The 15753-nt window shown below is 44.1% G+C and overlaps 1 long non-coding RNA gene across 5 annotated transcripts in view; it reads left to right on the top strand.

The window, feature by feature from the left end:
* Window positions 1-15753, top strand: part of LOC123799796 (uncharacterized) — a 61070-nt gene that overhangs the window by 18554 nt on the left and 26763 nt on the right. For 4 of the 5 annotated variants that reach the window (XR_006781699.2, XR_006781697.2, XR_015725269.1 and 1 more), the window contains exons 3-5: window positions 9069-9187; window positions 11035-13803; window positions 14533-14601. This is a non-coding gene — a long non-coding RNA (uncharacterized LOC123799796). The remainder of the gene's footprint in view (window positions 1-9068; window positions 9188-11034; window positions 13804-14532; window positions 14602-15753) is intronic. The other variant, XR_015725268.1, reaches the window with a different exon arrangement.

Raw genomic sequence — 15753 nt, 5'->3', positions numbered from 1 at the left:
ACCAAAGAATTTTTCCATCTTCTCTAAGCTGATAAAATTTATTGGCATGAAGTTGTTCTTAATATTTTCTTGTAATACTTTTAATATCTGTAGAATCTGTAATGATATCACCTCATTCCTGATACTAGTTATTTATATCCGTTCTGCTTTTCCTGATGAATCTGGCCACAGCTCTATCAACTTGATTGATCTTCCCAAAGAAACCGCTTTCAGTTTCATTGATTTTATGCTATTGTTTTTGTTTTCTGTTTCTCTGACTTCTTCATACCTATTATTTACATTTTTCTGCTTAGTTTAGGTTTAATTTGTTCTTTTTCTAGTTGCTTAAGATGGAATCTAAATCATTAGTTTGAGACCTTCCTTCTTTTCTAATGTAAGTGTTTAGTGTGTTAAATTTCCCTGTAAATATATGTCTTGGTTGGATCTTACAAATTTTGACATGTTGTTTCCATTTAGTTCCAAATATCTCCTAATTTCCCTTTTGATTTCTTCTTTGACCCATGGATTACTTAGAATTGTGTAAATTTGTTCCCAAATATTTGGATATTTCCCAGATATCTTTCTGTTATTACTGTCTAGATAAATTCCAGTGTGGTCAAAGAACACACTTTTTCTCATTTGAATATTTTTAAATTTCTTAAGGCTTATCTTAAAGCCTAGAATACGGTATCCTGGAAAATTTTCTGTGTGCACTTGAAAAGAATGTGTATTCTAATGTTGTTAAGTGGAATGTTCTTAAAATGTCAAGTAAGTCAAATTGGTTGATAGTATTGTTCAAGTCTCTCATATCCTTACTGGTTTTCTGTCTACTTGTTCTATCAACTATTGAGACAAGGGTATTAAAACCTTTCATTATAATTGTGGATTTGTTGCTTTCTCCTCTACACTTATAAATATTTCACTGCAAAGTCCACATATGATACCAGTTAATTCAGAATCTCTAGGAGTGTGATTCAGGCATCAGTATTTTTTTTAAGCCTCTGAATGATTCCAATGTGCCACCAACTTTGAGAACCACTGCTTTATGCAGTCCACATTATGTATTCAACAGATTCTCAAATGCATTGTCTTATTTAATATCTTTGAGGTAGGCATTGTTCATTCCCATTTTGAAAATGAAATTAAGCCAGGGCGCCTGAGTAGCTGAGTCAGTTAAGCGTCCGACTCTTGATTTTGGCTCAGGTTGTAATCTGTCAGTCGTGGGATGGAATTCCACATCAGGTTCCTTGCTGAGCCTGGAGCCTGCTTGGTATTCTCTGTCTCCTCTCCTTCTGCCCCACCACCCTGCTCACACTTGCTCGTGCATGTGTGTGCTCTCTCTCTCTAAAAAAAAAAAAAAAAAAAGAAAGAAAGAAAAAGAAAAAATGAAATTAAGTCTTGGATACTTGTCCAAGATGACACAGTTGATCAGAGAGCCTAGCTGGGATTTAAACCCAGGTTTCCTAACTCAAAGCTGATCACTTTGAACTACTTGTATTTTGTTCTGTGAGGTATATTTATCAACTTGACTTCTATCTGTATTTCTATTCTGTCCCTCTAATACACTCTTCTGAGTTGTGGGCAGGAGCCATGTCTAACCCAAAGCTTGTAATTTGCACTGGACCTACCACAGTGTCTGTACTCTGGAGATGATTCTAAGGGTTTTCTTTCTCTCTCTTGAAATATCTGAGTATCTGGGGTCATCTAACCACAAAGTAGTCATCAATCTGCCTTTTTCACGGTCTATCCACAACCTAAGGTTTAAACCAGGCTGTAATTAACTCTGACATATAGGCTCTTCTCCAAAAACTTTCTCAGGCTGCAGACTGTCAGCCTGCTTCACTTTAAATACATGACATTGGCAGCCAGGGACCAGGTTTTGCCCCAAGCCACCCATACAAGTTTGGGGCAAGATTATGATGGAAGAGCAGGTTGGGGTGGATGTGTCTCCTGTGTGTAAAGGCTGTTCGTTTGAGTGCTTCCAAGTGCTGGTACACTATGATTAATTATGTTGCCCAAGGATTAATATTTAAAATCAGGAGTGATTTGAATCACTCCTCCAGGTGAGTTGCTCAGCTCCCCCCAGGGAAAGGATCAATTAAAAAGAAAAAAACCGTTAATGTTTTAGAGACAGCATGCATTCCAGAGAGATAAAGAGAAAGACTAATGAGATAGACAAAGACTAACACTCTTTGGTGTGCTTTCTCTCTCTTGTTTATAGGTATGTCAGCTTCAGTATAGATTAATGAATCAATGTGAGTTTGTTCCTTCTCATAAAAATTCAACTATGCAAATCCTTTTTCCCAAACTGCCTTCTTGGACCTATGTTCTATATCTGTTATCTTCAGATCCCCTTACCTGACTTCTCTCATTATCAATAAGTCACAGTCTGAGTTCAAGGCTTGGTACTTCTTCTATATGACTTCTTCTGTGTTCTGAATGTTTTCTGTTATTGCCTAAAGCAGAAGACAACCACAACAAGTGAGAGAGCTTGGGTGTTTTTTTTAAAGGATTATTCGTTCCCCAAACAAGTCTACAACACTAAAGGTATTTAAAAAGAAAAACATAATTCATTTTTCCACCACTTTCTCTTCTCCCAATTTTTTTCCAGTCTTCATTCAGATAAACTTACGATGTAAGGTTCGTATAATTCCTGTGTTCTACTTTCTTGTTTAACATCACTTAAACACTTTTCATCGTCCTTGTATAGGCTTCCTAATTTTCATTTTTTCTGGCTGCATGGTTTTGCATTAATATACCACAATTTGTTTAACCATTCTCCTGCTGCTGTGCACCAAGTTGTTTCCAGTTTTCACCATTAGATGTGATTACTCCGTAAACCTCTAAGTACATAGGAAGATTTCCTCTCTTCTTCTTTTGAATTATTTCCTTTGTAGAAGTTTCTAGAACTGCTATTGCTATGGGGAAAGGTTCGAATGATTTTAAGGGGTGATGAGCCCTTAAAAAGGCAGTACCACCAGGTTCGTAGCCCATGCCTTATCTTGATTTATAAAATTAATTATGACACGGAAGGGCCAAGGTACTTCCTAAAGCACCACTTATTTCAGTCTTATCCCACAGAGTGGTGCAAGTAATAGAAGATGAATGTATCTCCATTAGCTTATTCTTTACTCCACTGAGGGCTACTAAAAAAAAAAAAAAATGTATCAATTCCTCCCACATTTTAAGTGATGACCTTTGCAACAAGTCTTAAGAAACTCCACAACAAAACCGTGGGACAAATCAAAGATACACCTCCTGTGATAAACCCTAGAAATGAAATGAAGGCAGACAATGTGTGTGGCAGGAGAGTGGCAGGGAGGGGATGCAGGTCAGATATGATTGGAACGCCAGTGTCACAGTTGTCCCCTGCAAACTGGTCTCTGGGAGCTGGGTCAAGGCAGCCAAGTTGAAAGCCAAACACAGACAGCAGCTGTTGAGAATGTAAAGTCTCTGGCTAGAGTGGGTAGGGAGCTGGGTGTGGTTGCCCAAAGGCCGATTTCCACCCCACCCTACAGGCCCAGTGACGGGATGAGAGGAGACAACTTCCTGTGTTGCATTCCAGACCTCCTTTCTGGGCTTAGTGGGAGCGTCTGTGGGAATGCTGGAGAGTGGCTGCAAACTGCCTGTTACACCACACACCTCCCTCAACATCATAACCCCTGGAAGACACCGAGGTTCTGAGAATGCCACGTCCAGAGAGCCAGGATACAGGACTGACCTGCCACTACCACACAGTCCCAGCTATAGCCCTGGTATTGTGTGCAAGTAAGTCCCACTGAGGGACTAACTGAAACTTGAGGGAGTGTGTAGATCTTTCCTACATTGCACAAGTAAGCGTTGAGCTGCATGGGCCACACCGTCCCCTTCAACTATTTCCCAGAATGTTTGACGGGAACCCCTGCCGGCTACGTCACTGAGCAGAGAATCTTCGCGATGCATTTCAACATCACTTTTCTTGGAAACCCTGACTGCTTCACTCTCCAGAAATAATCCGTCAAATTTTTCGCTTTGTTGAAGTCATACTGTGAAAACTCCCATAATCAAATTCTCCACATTAGGACCCCTGCTGATATTACATAACAACAGAGTCAAGAGGGAAAACAGTGGGTCAGACGCTGACATCTTTTTTTTTTCTTTCTCTTTTAACTTTTTTTCAAAGATTTTATTTGAGAGAGAGAGAGTGCCTGTGCATGAGCGGGAGGGGGGAGGGGCAGAGGGAGAGGGAGAAGCAGACTCCCCACTGAGCAGGGAGCCTGAAGTGGGGCTCAATCCCAAGACTCCGGGATCATGACCTGAGCCAAAGGTAGATGCCCAACTGAGCACCCAAGCGCCCCCTCTTTTAACTTTTGAATCATGAAAATTTTCAAACACACACAAAGTGAGAGAGAATGGAATAATAAACCCCCACGTCCCCACCACCCAGCTTGAACAATCTCCGTATGTGCCAGTCTTGCTTCATCTGTCACCCCACTCCACTCCTATATCCCCACAAGTATGCACATTTTTCTTTTTTTTTTTTTAAACAGGAATTTTTAAAAGCAAGTCCCAGACACAGTGTCATTAATACTGCAGCATGCATCTCTAACCAGCAAGGACTTTGTTTTTGACATAACCTTTATTAGCCACTAAATAAAAAATAGTTTATTTAGGAACTATTGATATTGGTTAGGCATTTAGTATTTGGTGCAAGATATTACAGTAGGATTCTTTACAGTTTATTTCATGAAATCTCAGCTCAGCAGAGAACCGCGTTGGAAATTCACAAGCTCCCCAGGAGAAAGAAATGCCCTGGCTTGGAGAACATTACTATTTGCATTTTACTCATGAAGAAAACTGCTCAGCCAGCTCGGGGTAAGCTGTGGAGAGGCTGCAGTCCAGGAGATGGCAAAGCTTGGAACAAGAGGCTTGTCGGAGCCTGACTTGCTCCATCCCCCCTGGATATTCAGGATATTAGAAGGGCATTGCTTCCTCATCTGAAAACTGGCTTTTTTTTTTTTTTTTTTTAACTACCTAACACCTACTTGAATTTACATTGTCAACATAGAAACACGCAGGCTTCTTGAGAAGGTAACACCTTAAAAAAGCTGAAGAGTTTTGACAAATCCACTTTACTTATCAGGCACGTAGGCATGGAGAGCACAGGGGGAATGTTGCTTCATGCAAAAGCAGTCTCAGCATAAGTATTTCTTTTTCTTTTTTTTTTTTTAGATTTTTATTTATTTATTTGACAGAGAGAGAGAGACAGCCAGTGAGAGAGGGAACACAAACAGGGGGAGTGGGAGAGGAAGAAGTAGGCTCCCAGTGGAGGAGCCCGATGTGGGGCTCGTTCCCAGAACGCCAGGATCACACCCTGAACCTAAGGCAGACGCTTAACGACTGAGCCACGCAGGCGCCCCTCAGTACAAGTATTTCTGTTTACTATGTGCTGTTCCTTTGCACCTAATCTATATATCTGTACTCAGGAGATTCAGGCAGAGTAGCTACGTTGGGTTGGCTTACCTCAGTAAAGAGGGAGACTGCCTACACATAGCCTTGGGAGGAGTCTTTGACTCAAGGACAGACTGATAAACCCTCTCTCAGTCATGAAGAAGACCCCACACTGGCTTTGGGCTTCTGCCTGCCGCCAGGCCTTCTAATTGAAGCCTCCTCTACTTGAGACTCCAGGTCAGCTGGCATAGGCAGGCAGGGTACTGCTGATTTCCCCTTGTTAATGCCCTGCTCCAGCTCACATCACTTTGTGCAGTTTGCCACCGCAGCATCTGTCTTGGACTCTGATTGTCCCCGTTTGGACAGGATGCAACTGTGGCTGAAGATTGGGACAAGTGACACAAAGGAGCTTCTGCGAGCTGCTGTTGTGGGTGAGGGCTATGCAGAGGGAGTGGGACGAATTTTGTTACCTGAGCCAACACTGTACGTAATGCCCACGAGAAACTGAGCTATTCTCACATTGTTTGATACATGTTCCCTCCATCTGGACCACCCTTCCGATGCCTATATGACTTGCCCCTTTGCCACCTTCACTTCTTTGAGGTCTCTGCGCAAGTCCCCATTATCAGAGAGGCCTTCCCTACCACCTACTTCAAATGACACACATCCGCTACCACTAGCAACCCCTTCATTCTGCCTTGTTTTTCCTTATCACAACCTGACACATATGTATTATTTTTTGTCTCTTTTGGTCACGACCATATCCCCTCAACTTAGCACAGTGGCAGGTATAAAGCAAGGGCTCAACACATTTATGCCGAATGAGCAGTCTCCTCAAAAACAAGATCTTGTCCTCTTCTTCTTCTTTTTTTTTTTAAAGTACATTTATTTTTAGTGTAATCTCTACACCCAACACAGGGCTCAAACTCACAACCCTGAGATCAAGAGTTGCATGCCCCTCGGACCGAGCCAGGCAGGTGCCCCTGATCTCATCCTCTTCTGCTACCACACCCAACTTATCAGAACAGGCACTGATTATGGACACTCCCGTGCGGAAGAGGGGCTCCATAGGAAATCCATGGGGAGATACAGATGAGCTCTACAGAGGTAATACTCAACCTGAAAACCTAGATGTTCTAACAGGAATGGCTGTTTCTTAAATCTGTATTCTCTGTGACTATCTTCTGTAGAGCTTGTGACCGCCAACTCATACTTCATTCTTGCTCTTCGGGCTCCATGTGAAGCTTCCCGATGGCCTGACTCTAAGAAACTTTCAAGCACGTATGCTTTAAGAATAATATATCCCTCTCAGAACTACACCACTGAAAGGTATTCCTTCAACAACAGAGAGATTTATTACTTTCTTCCCCCACAGAAAAACCACAAAAATATTTCCAACTTGACTATAGTAGTGAGTTCCAAGTTTCATTAAAGAACTGGCCAGATGCTTCCTCCTAGCTTGTGTGGGAAGAAGTTAAGATAAAGAGCATTTGAAACTCTACCTCTGCACACCTGTCTCATACCTTATTCCCTTCTGATAGGTCTTCTTCCTGTTTCCTCCAGGTCAGAGATGTAGACCTGCCTCCCCAGGCACCTGGGGCTCTGGAAGCCCCCTGACCCCTCTCCATCTGGTATTAATAACAGATGGCTCTTATTGAATTGCACACCTGCTATAAACCAGGCACTGCACTTTAAAAACTGTCTCAAATTCTTTTTTTTTTTTTTTAAGATTATTTATTTATTCGACAGAGACAGCCAGCGAGAGAGGGAACACAAGCAGGGGGAGTGGGAGAGGAAGAAGCAGGCTCATAGCGGAGGAGCCTGATGTGGGGCTCGATCCCACAACGCCAGGATCACGCCCTGAGCTGAAGGCAGATGCTTAACCGCTGTGCCACCCAGGTGCCCCAAAACTGTCTCAAATTCTTAACCCCCAAACTGGAAAAGAGCTGTAACCTGAGTGCTGTCAGGACAGCCCCTGTAACCCTGACTTTTTCTTTTTCTGCCTTTGTTACCAAGAATCACATTCTTCCAGTGTATTTGCAGCAAGGGAGTTGGTCTCCCAGCTCCAAAACTGGTCCAGGCTTCAGCCTGTTCCTCTGCTTTTACCTGCTCCTAAATTCCACATTCAGCCAAGGTCTCTACTAGCTCTAGTGTGGGTCCTCGCCTATGCTCTGAGGCTGCCACTCTTCTTCAGTGTGACACTGACCATGGCCTCAGGGGTGTGGTAGACAGAATAATGGCTCCCCAAGAATGCCCATATCCTGGATCCTGTGAATGTGTTACCTTACATGGCAAAGGACTTTGCAGATGTGATTAAGTTAAGGACCTTGAGATGGGGAGATTATCCTGGGGAACACGGTGTAATCACAAGGGTCCTTATAAGGGAAAGAGGGAGGCAGGAGAGTAAGAGTCAGAGAAGGAGAGATAGTGAGGGAAGCAGAAGCAAGAGGGATCTGAGGAAGGGGCCAAGGAATGCAGGCAGTCTTTAGGAGCCGAAAGGGGTAAGAAAACAGATTCTAGCCTTGAGTCTCCCAAAGGAACACAGCCCTGCCAACACCTTGGTTTTAGGTCTTCTGACCTCCAGATGGGTAAGATGATAAATCTATGGTGTTTTTAAACCACTAAGTTTGTGGTAATTTGTTACACCAGCAACAGAAAACAATTCAAGGGACAATGCAGGGCCACTGCAAAGGACACTTGCCTTTGTTGTCTTACACACACATGTATAAACCACTTTATTGTAAGTTTGGGGATAAGTACAAAGCAAAAAGAGGTGAATATGATTGTTCCCAGAGCCCAGTGGAAGAAGGAAAAAACCTTCACAAGATCCCTTCATCATCCCCCATTTCCTAGCACTGCTCACCAGTCCAAAGCCCACCCTCTTTTTCTTCATCTCCTCTGTAAGCCAGGAAATTCACTCAGCGAACATTTACTGAGTACCTACTATGTCCCAGACGCTGTTCTAGGTGCTGGGAATAGAACAGTGAACACAACAGAAAATAATAGAAGCTATCACAGGGCTTACATTTTAAGGCAACCCTTCCTTTCATGATATTCTGACCCAACAAGGTCCACCCAACCCTTACCCTCTACCCCAGATATGATCATCTGTAAGATACAAATAACCCACAACACTATATTTCTCAAAGTCTGAGTTACTCCATTAAGGATCATGCCAGGTAGTTAGATGATTCCCAGAATAATCCATGGTAACCTTCATTTGCCCAGTTCTTATTCTCTTCTGAGTCCCTCTGCCAACACAAAGATACCCCTCCTCATTCTTTCTGTGGTCTTCAGATCTCCTGCGAGTAACTCTTAGACCACACACACACACACACACACACACACCCCAAAGACAAACCATCAGTCTCAGTCTAAATCCATGTTAAGGAGGCTGCCTTCCTAAAGGTAACACATTCTACCCAACTAAATAAAGACATGGCTTTACTTTTGTTATGCAGAGCAGCCCCAATCCCCCGTTCTCAGCCTCCACCTGTAGACTGTGCCTTCCTGTGCACCAGAAACACTACCTGTCACTGTGACTTTCTAAAAGCAAAGACCTTCAATTGTTACCATCATCCCCTGCTACCCAGAGAACCAGTACAAGCTTGATAGGTGTGCTTTTTTGATACATTGAACCATGTGAAATTCCTACCCAGGGCATCCTCTACTAACAGACTCCACTAGGAAGTGAATCTGCACCCCGTGGCCCGCATCCATAGCAAACCCTGAAGAGTGAGAAGACTTCTTCTTCCAGTTCTAGAAGGAACCCCCAAGGGTAAGTACATTTTAATCACTTAAAATGATCCTTCCCCCCTCTCTTATGGTCTTTTTTTAAAACAAATAATGCACAGGCACCGTCAGGCAAATACTTTTGATTAAAGCAAATGTTAGCGCTCTGGGCATTGAGAATTGCAGAAGGAAAGATTGTAAGCTATCGATTCCCATTAAGTTTACCATCATTAGCTCTATAATGCTGGTTGCAGAGTAATTATTGCAATATAAACAATAATACATTGATTATGTGTTTACTTGGTGCCAGGGACTTTACTAAGTGGCATTAGCTCATCAGTCCTCACCAATGAGTCACCTCACCTGTCCCTATTTTACAAATGAGAAAATGGAGGTCAGGAAGGGTTAAGAAAATTGCTCCAAGGCCACACTGCTAGTTGGTGGCAGAGCCAGGGCTCCCACGCAGGCTTTCCTGCTGGCCAGACCCTGACCACTATAGGATACTGCTGTGCCACACTTTAATGAAACGGGGAGGCTATCCAGGGTGGTACCTTCCCAGTACAGTGGAAAACTGTCAAGTGAAGATGATAAAGGAGGAAAGGAAAGACAGGTTTCATGAGCAAATACGATCACCCTGAGACTTAAAGATAGATAAGAAGAAACCTGAAGCCAGGATCAAGAAATGTTTTTTAAATTACAGCCAATTGAGCAATGCATGGGCAGTTGGAAAACTTGTGGTTTCAAGTCAACAGTGGTGTCGGGACTGGTGGCAACGTTTATTTTGAAAGTGTCAAGGACTGTCACCTCCATTTAGATGTCTTTAATAAATGAGAGTCTAAAATACTCTAAAGAGAATCCCGGCAGAGACCACAAGCCAAAAATCCTTGGCTTCCAAAATAACGGGGCCTGCCTCTTCCCAAGTTACCATGCACAGAAGCAAAACTTGGCAGAGTCTGAAACAAAGGATTTTGGTCTTCCACAGAAGGAAGCAAAGCAAACCACTGGGTTCTATCTACTGCAACTCCTGAGCACCTTGCCAGGTGCTGCTCAGAAGAGAATCCCACCCTGCTCTCTGCCCAGGGAAATCGGCCCTTCTGGAGGCAGCTTTTAAAGTCCTAAGTGCAGGGCGGGATTTTTCTACCCCTACTTATTTTCTGCAGAGTCCTGTTTCTTGGGGAACTTTTCCACATATAATTGAGCTGCTACTCTGACACCATTTTCATTGAGTAATTCACGGTGATGTCACACCAGTGACAGGGGAAGCCCTGCTTTTATGGGTTGGCTCTTAATTTAGGAATTTTTATATTCTGACTTCCCTCCCTTTTTTGCTGGACTCCACTGCTTTTGAGCAAGATGCCTGAGTGGTGAAGTGTTGCCTGCTTTTGAGCAAAGGAATTCCTGCTCGTTGAGAGGCAAATGATTGAGTGAAGGCAAAATGTGTGTCCTGTAATAGTACATCTTAATTGGAGAGTTGGCAAGAGAGGAAGGATGTGTGGGCCCGGTGTGGGCTCTGTGTTCATGATGGGGTTCAGCAGGCGGAGCCGAGAAGGTGGGCTGGGGATTCACAGCCGCTCCCTGGTGCCACAATCATGTGTACCTGGGGAGCCAACTGGCTCCTCCCTGGCACCTGAGCAACCACATCTAACCCACATCCCCACCTTCCTTCGTCACCTCTCTGCTGTTCTGTGCAGCGAGCCGAGCCGGCAAAGGCAAAGGCGAGCTTGGCAAACCTCGCCTGTAAAAGCCTAATCCAAACAGCATGTCCGCTGAGCTCAGCGGGGTGACTCATGTGCAGTGATGTGTGAGGCCAGCGAGCAGAGATTAGGATCTGGCCCGCCCGCCAGCCTACCCTGCACTTCCTTTGATCAACTCTGATGGTTTTTAATTCTGCAGAAGCAGCTTCCTGCTAGCGGCAAACACTTCTGGGTGGAGGCTGGAGCCGTGTCGATGCTGACCTACTTGTCAGAGGCGAGGCCGGTGTGTATGGGAGCACAGGGACACCCTGGGCTCGCAGCCCACCAGAGCCCGGAGGGGAGCCTCTCTGTTGGAGGTGCCCATGGTGACATCAGAAGCTTGCTCCTTGGCCAACACCAGCAAGGCCACGCATGTGAGCAGCCTGGGCTCGCAACCTGATGCTGGCATCGGTTAAGTCACTGGGCAGTAAAGGAAAGTGGGACTCTCTCTAGGGGATTTTTTTTTTTCTTTTTTGTAAACTGGGGCATCTCTAAGGACAGTGTCTGGCACAAAATGGAACACCCTCTGGGTTCTTCAAAAGTTCTTTTTTAACATCTGTTTTGCTCAAAATGGAACACATTCGGAGTATATTACTTTCTTGAACGTTTTTTTCCCCCAGCTTGAGTGGAATGTGTTTGCCTCTGGACTCTTCCAAATCCCGTTAATGACCAATGCCAACCTGTGCACCTGAAACCAGGGTCTCATTCTCTCTCTGTCCCTCTCGTGCCCTACCTTGCTTTCTCCTTTTTCTCTCTTCTCAGAAAGTAGATGAGTGATTCTCAACCTTGGCTACATATTATAACCACCCTGGGGAGTGGGAGGGGGCTTAAAAAATCCCTATGCCCAAGCTCCACCCCAGAATAATTCACCCAGAGTCTCTGAGGGTAGAACCAGGCATCAGTCATGTTGAAAGGTCTCCATGGTGCAGGCAAACTTGGGAATCATTGAAATTTTAGGGTCTCGTGGCATCTACCTTAAGCCCTAAGAGTGGTTCTTATCTCCCTGTCTGTCCTCCCCACCACCATTCAGTTTGAGGGCCTTCTGGACTCTGGTGTGTACTTTAACCACATTAAGGTAAGATGGCATCTGGTTATAAAAAATATTGAATGTAATTTTGAATTATGTGTATACCATAACTGATTCCAAATATATCTTTGCCCCATAGCTTCTTTTCATTTAATACAAATGTTCGTGTAATTTTTTTTAAAGATGCTATCTAGCTGGGAAACTAGTCTCTGTATTAAGAATCTGTTCATCTGATTAAACGTATCTACCATCACACTGAGACTTCGAACAGAAAATGAACGTGAGGAACTGAAATGCAGAATAGATGGGTCTCACAGGGAAGAAGTAGGGGACAGTTCACGCAGAGCAGTGATCAACCCAGTTAGAATTTCCGGCAGGCAGGTTTGTATGTGCTGGGGACAGGTTGTGAGGAGGGCTACCAGATAAAATAAGGACCTTGAGTTAAATTTGAAGTTCAGCTTAAGTGACAGATAATGCAATATGGGGGACATACTTACACTAAAAAATTATTTGTTGTTTATCTGAAAATCAAATTTAACTGGGAGTTCTCCATTTTGTTCGCAAATCTGGAAATCCTTGTTGAGGATGGCAGGCCAAAGAGGAGAAGCTTGGGCATTTGAGGGAGTGGTAGGTCTCGCCTGGGTGGTTACTGCCCTCTAGGAGGCGTCGGGAAAGTATGCAGGCACATGGGGCCGTCCCAGTGACTGGGGATTGCTACTGGCGTGTAGTGGGTGTGAATCAGGGTGCGAACATAACTGCAGTAGGTGGAATAGTTCCAGTGGAGGACTGTCCCTTCTAAAACGCCAGTGGCACCCGACCAGTGCCACCCGTTTCACCATTTTGCTGAGAACTGATCCTATCACCTTCACATAGTTACACCCTAGAAAGCAGTCCACTGGCCACTCAGAGAAGTTCAGGGAGTGCCCCCCCCCCCCCAGGAAGGAGCCAACCAGACAAAGTCCCAGGCACTTGTCCCAAAGCCTCCTTTAGTTCAACCCAACCATACAGCAGGTCCAACAAAGTGATCCAAGCCTTCAAAGCTTACAATAAGTACTGCCTCCTTCAAGAAGCCTTCCTTGGCTGCTCCAATCTTCACTGATCTGTCTCCTCAACCCTTACAACCTTTATTCTTCTAATTTAGTACTTGAACATATTATTGTAATAGTTGTATGTGTTCTAGCCTATGAGTTAGTCTCTTTAACTAGCCTGGGGACACCAGAAAATTGAGATCAAGTTCTGGGTGACTTTGATCATGTTACTGATTTGTTGGTTGGCTTTGCTGTTTGTTATACTTTGCCTCTTTTTAAACTCTGATGTAGCTGAAATTAAATGTACAAAAAGGTGAGGCAATTAAAGGAAAGATAAAAAGGGAGATGAGAAACCACACAGAGGAAAAGGAAGACAGGAACCCAAGATAAGATAATTTTGTAAGTGGATATTAAATTTAAGTCTGGGCTCCCTGACAGTCAAAGCAAAAAGGGAAACAAAATTGGTTACATCACTCTTATTGTCTGAAAAAAAGGAAGCAATATCAGCTCATGAGGAAACGTAATGGCTTTCCTCATGCTAAAAGCTAAGTGAAATTTATCAGATCTTTAAAAGGCAGGACTCTGAGAAACATAATGGATAACATCTTCACTTGAGTTTTCAGAAGATACAAAAAATGCGGGTTTTTTTTTCCCTATCTCTTATGTTTCCTTTGTAAGACATTTGGGACTATACTAATGAACCTTGGCTCAGTGAAGGCATTTTTATAAGGAGCTAAGCTAATAGAGTCTAAATGTATTCGTTTCCAGGGATCTGATTAAGAAAGGGGCACTGAGAAGTTTTCAACTGCCCAGAGCTTTCGTGAAGCCTTTACGTGTGGCTTCCCCAGCAGCTTCTGACAGCCTTAAGGAAAAGGTGGGGATGCTGTAGGAACGAGGCTTGTGGTAAGGGGTAGAGGAAAGATGGCTGGGAAGAGCTACATTCCACTTCCCGCGCGACCTTGCTCCCTGAGAACTAGAATCAGACTGTTGGAATTATCCACCCTGCCTAGAAGGTACTTCCCAGCCACATCCACAGGAAGAGGATAAAGGAAAACAGTGTGTCACCAAGGGCCCACCCCAGGGTAGGATCCTGGGAATGGCTTGAGACCCTGCCTGACCACATGTACCATCCTTTAATGAGTGCTACATTTGGGGATGAGTTTGCCACTCTTTAAAGGCAGAGAACAAATAGATGACTCAAAAAAGAGTTTCCTTTTTTGGTTTTATTTGGGTCTTCTTTTTTCTTTCCTTTTCTTTCTTTTTTTTAACCAACTCCCTAAATAGGTGGGAGACTAAAGCAAACAAAAAATAAACCATAGATTAACCCCCCCCCTTCCCTGGGGCTGCACAACATCAGGGAGAGGAAACTGTGGCCTGGGACTTTGAGGGCTTGCTGATTAGCACACATGTCCCCCCTCCCTACCCACGGCCCCATCTCAGATGCACCAGTCCCTGTGCTTGGTGGCTAACAGTGAAAAAACCAAGATGAATCACCGTATGTCAAGATCCGTAGATTATCGAAAGACTAAGTAGCAGGTCTGGGATGAGAGGTCAAAGCCAAAGGTAAAACTCTCTGACCTAGGCCTTGGTCTTTTGTTTTTAGATGGTGGCAGCTTCGATTTCCTTCCTGTTGGCCCAAAAAGGATGGCCAGAGCGGGCAGAGCTAATCCAGGTACAGGTGAAGGGGCTGCTTGAGCCATCAGGAAGCCTCCCCACAGCTCTCTCCCCTCTGCCCACTGGAGGCTGGGGAGGAAGGGGGACAGCCAGGGAGAAGTCTTTCCTTCCTTCCTTGAGAGGAGGTCAGCTGGTTGTGCTGGCTTTGCTTCCTAAAGGGCTTGCTTCTCAGGTCAATGGATACTGCCCTTAGTGCTAGAATGTGTATACTGGACTCATTTCCAGCTCTCTGATAGGCCAGCAATGTTGATCTTCAGTTGGAATTAGAGGAAGGGGGATTAGTTTGGGTCATTTTTGGCTACCCAGCATCTGAACTCCTCTCCCAAGCTTAGGACACTTATCACCTCATGAATTTTAGTACCCTAAGAAAGAGACCAAAAGGTCAGATTCTTTCTTCTGTAGTCTCCTTTGGACATGGACACACAGCGGAACTTGTCCAATCAGGTGCACCTGCTTCAGATGGAATCAGAAGTTACCTGGCACCGGGGCATCTGGGTGGCTCAGTTGGTTAAGCATCTGCCTTCGGCTCAGGTCATGATCCCAGGGTCCTAATATCCGGCCCTGTGGTGGGCTCCCTGCTCACCAGGGAGTCTGCTTCCCCCCTCCCTCCATTGCTCATGCACGCTTGCTCTCTCTCAAATAAATAAATAAAATCTTAAAAAGAAGAAGGAGGAGGAGGAGGAGGAAGAAGAAGAAGAGGAAGAAGAAGAAGAAGAAGGAGAAGGAGAGAAAGAAAGAAAGAAAGAAAAAAGAAAGAAAGAAAGAAAGAAAGAAAGAAAGAAAGAAAGAAAGAAAGAAAGAAAAAAGAAAGAAAGAAAGAAAGAAAGAAAGAAAGAAAGAAAGAAAGAAAAAAGAAAGAAAGAAAAAAGAAAGAAAGAAAGAAAGAAAGAAAGAAAGAAAGAAAGAAAGAAAAAAGAAAGAAAGAAAGAAAGAAAGAAAGAAAGAAAGAAAGAAAGAAAGAAAGAAAGAAAGAAAGAAGGAAGTTGTTGTTGAAGTTGTTACTGGTACCAATGAACAGGGACAGGGGGGAATCCTTTCTGGGGCAATGAAAATATCCAGGCTCCCAGGGCAGCAGTGTCCATGGTGATGTCCCGTGTCCAGGAAGGAAGGTGGTAGCAGTGCGAGCTGGAGGGGAAGCACTAGTCAGCAG

This window comes from Ursus americanus, chromosome 7 (assembly GCF_024610735.1).
Source record: "Ursus americanus isolate L20-20 chromosome 7, mUrsAme1.1.p, whole genome shotgun sequence".
Lineage (NCBI taxonomy): Eukaryota > Metazoa > Chordata > Mammalia > Carnivora > Ursidae > Ursus > Ursus americanus.
The sequence above is the reverse complement of the archived record's forward strand: the minus strand, read 5'-3'. Positions and strand labels throughout refer to the sequence as shown.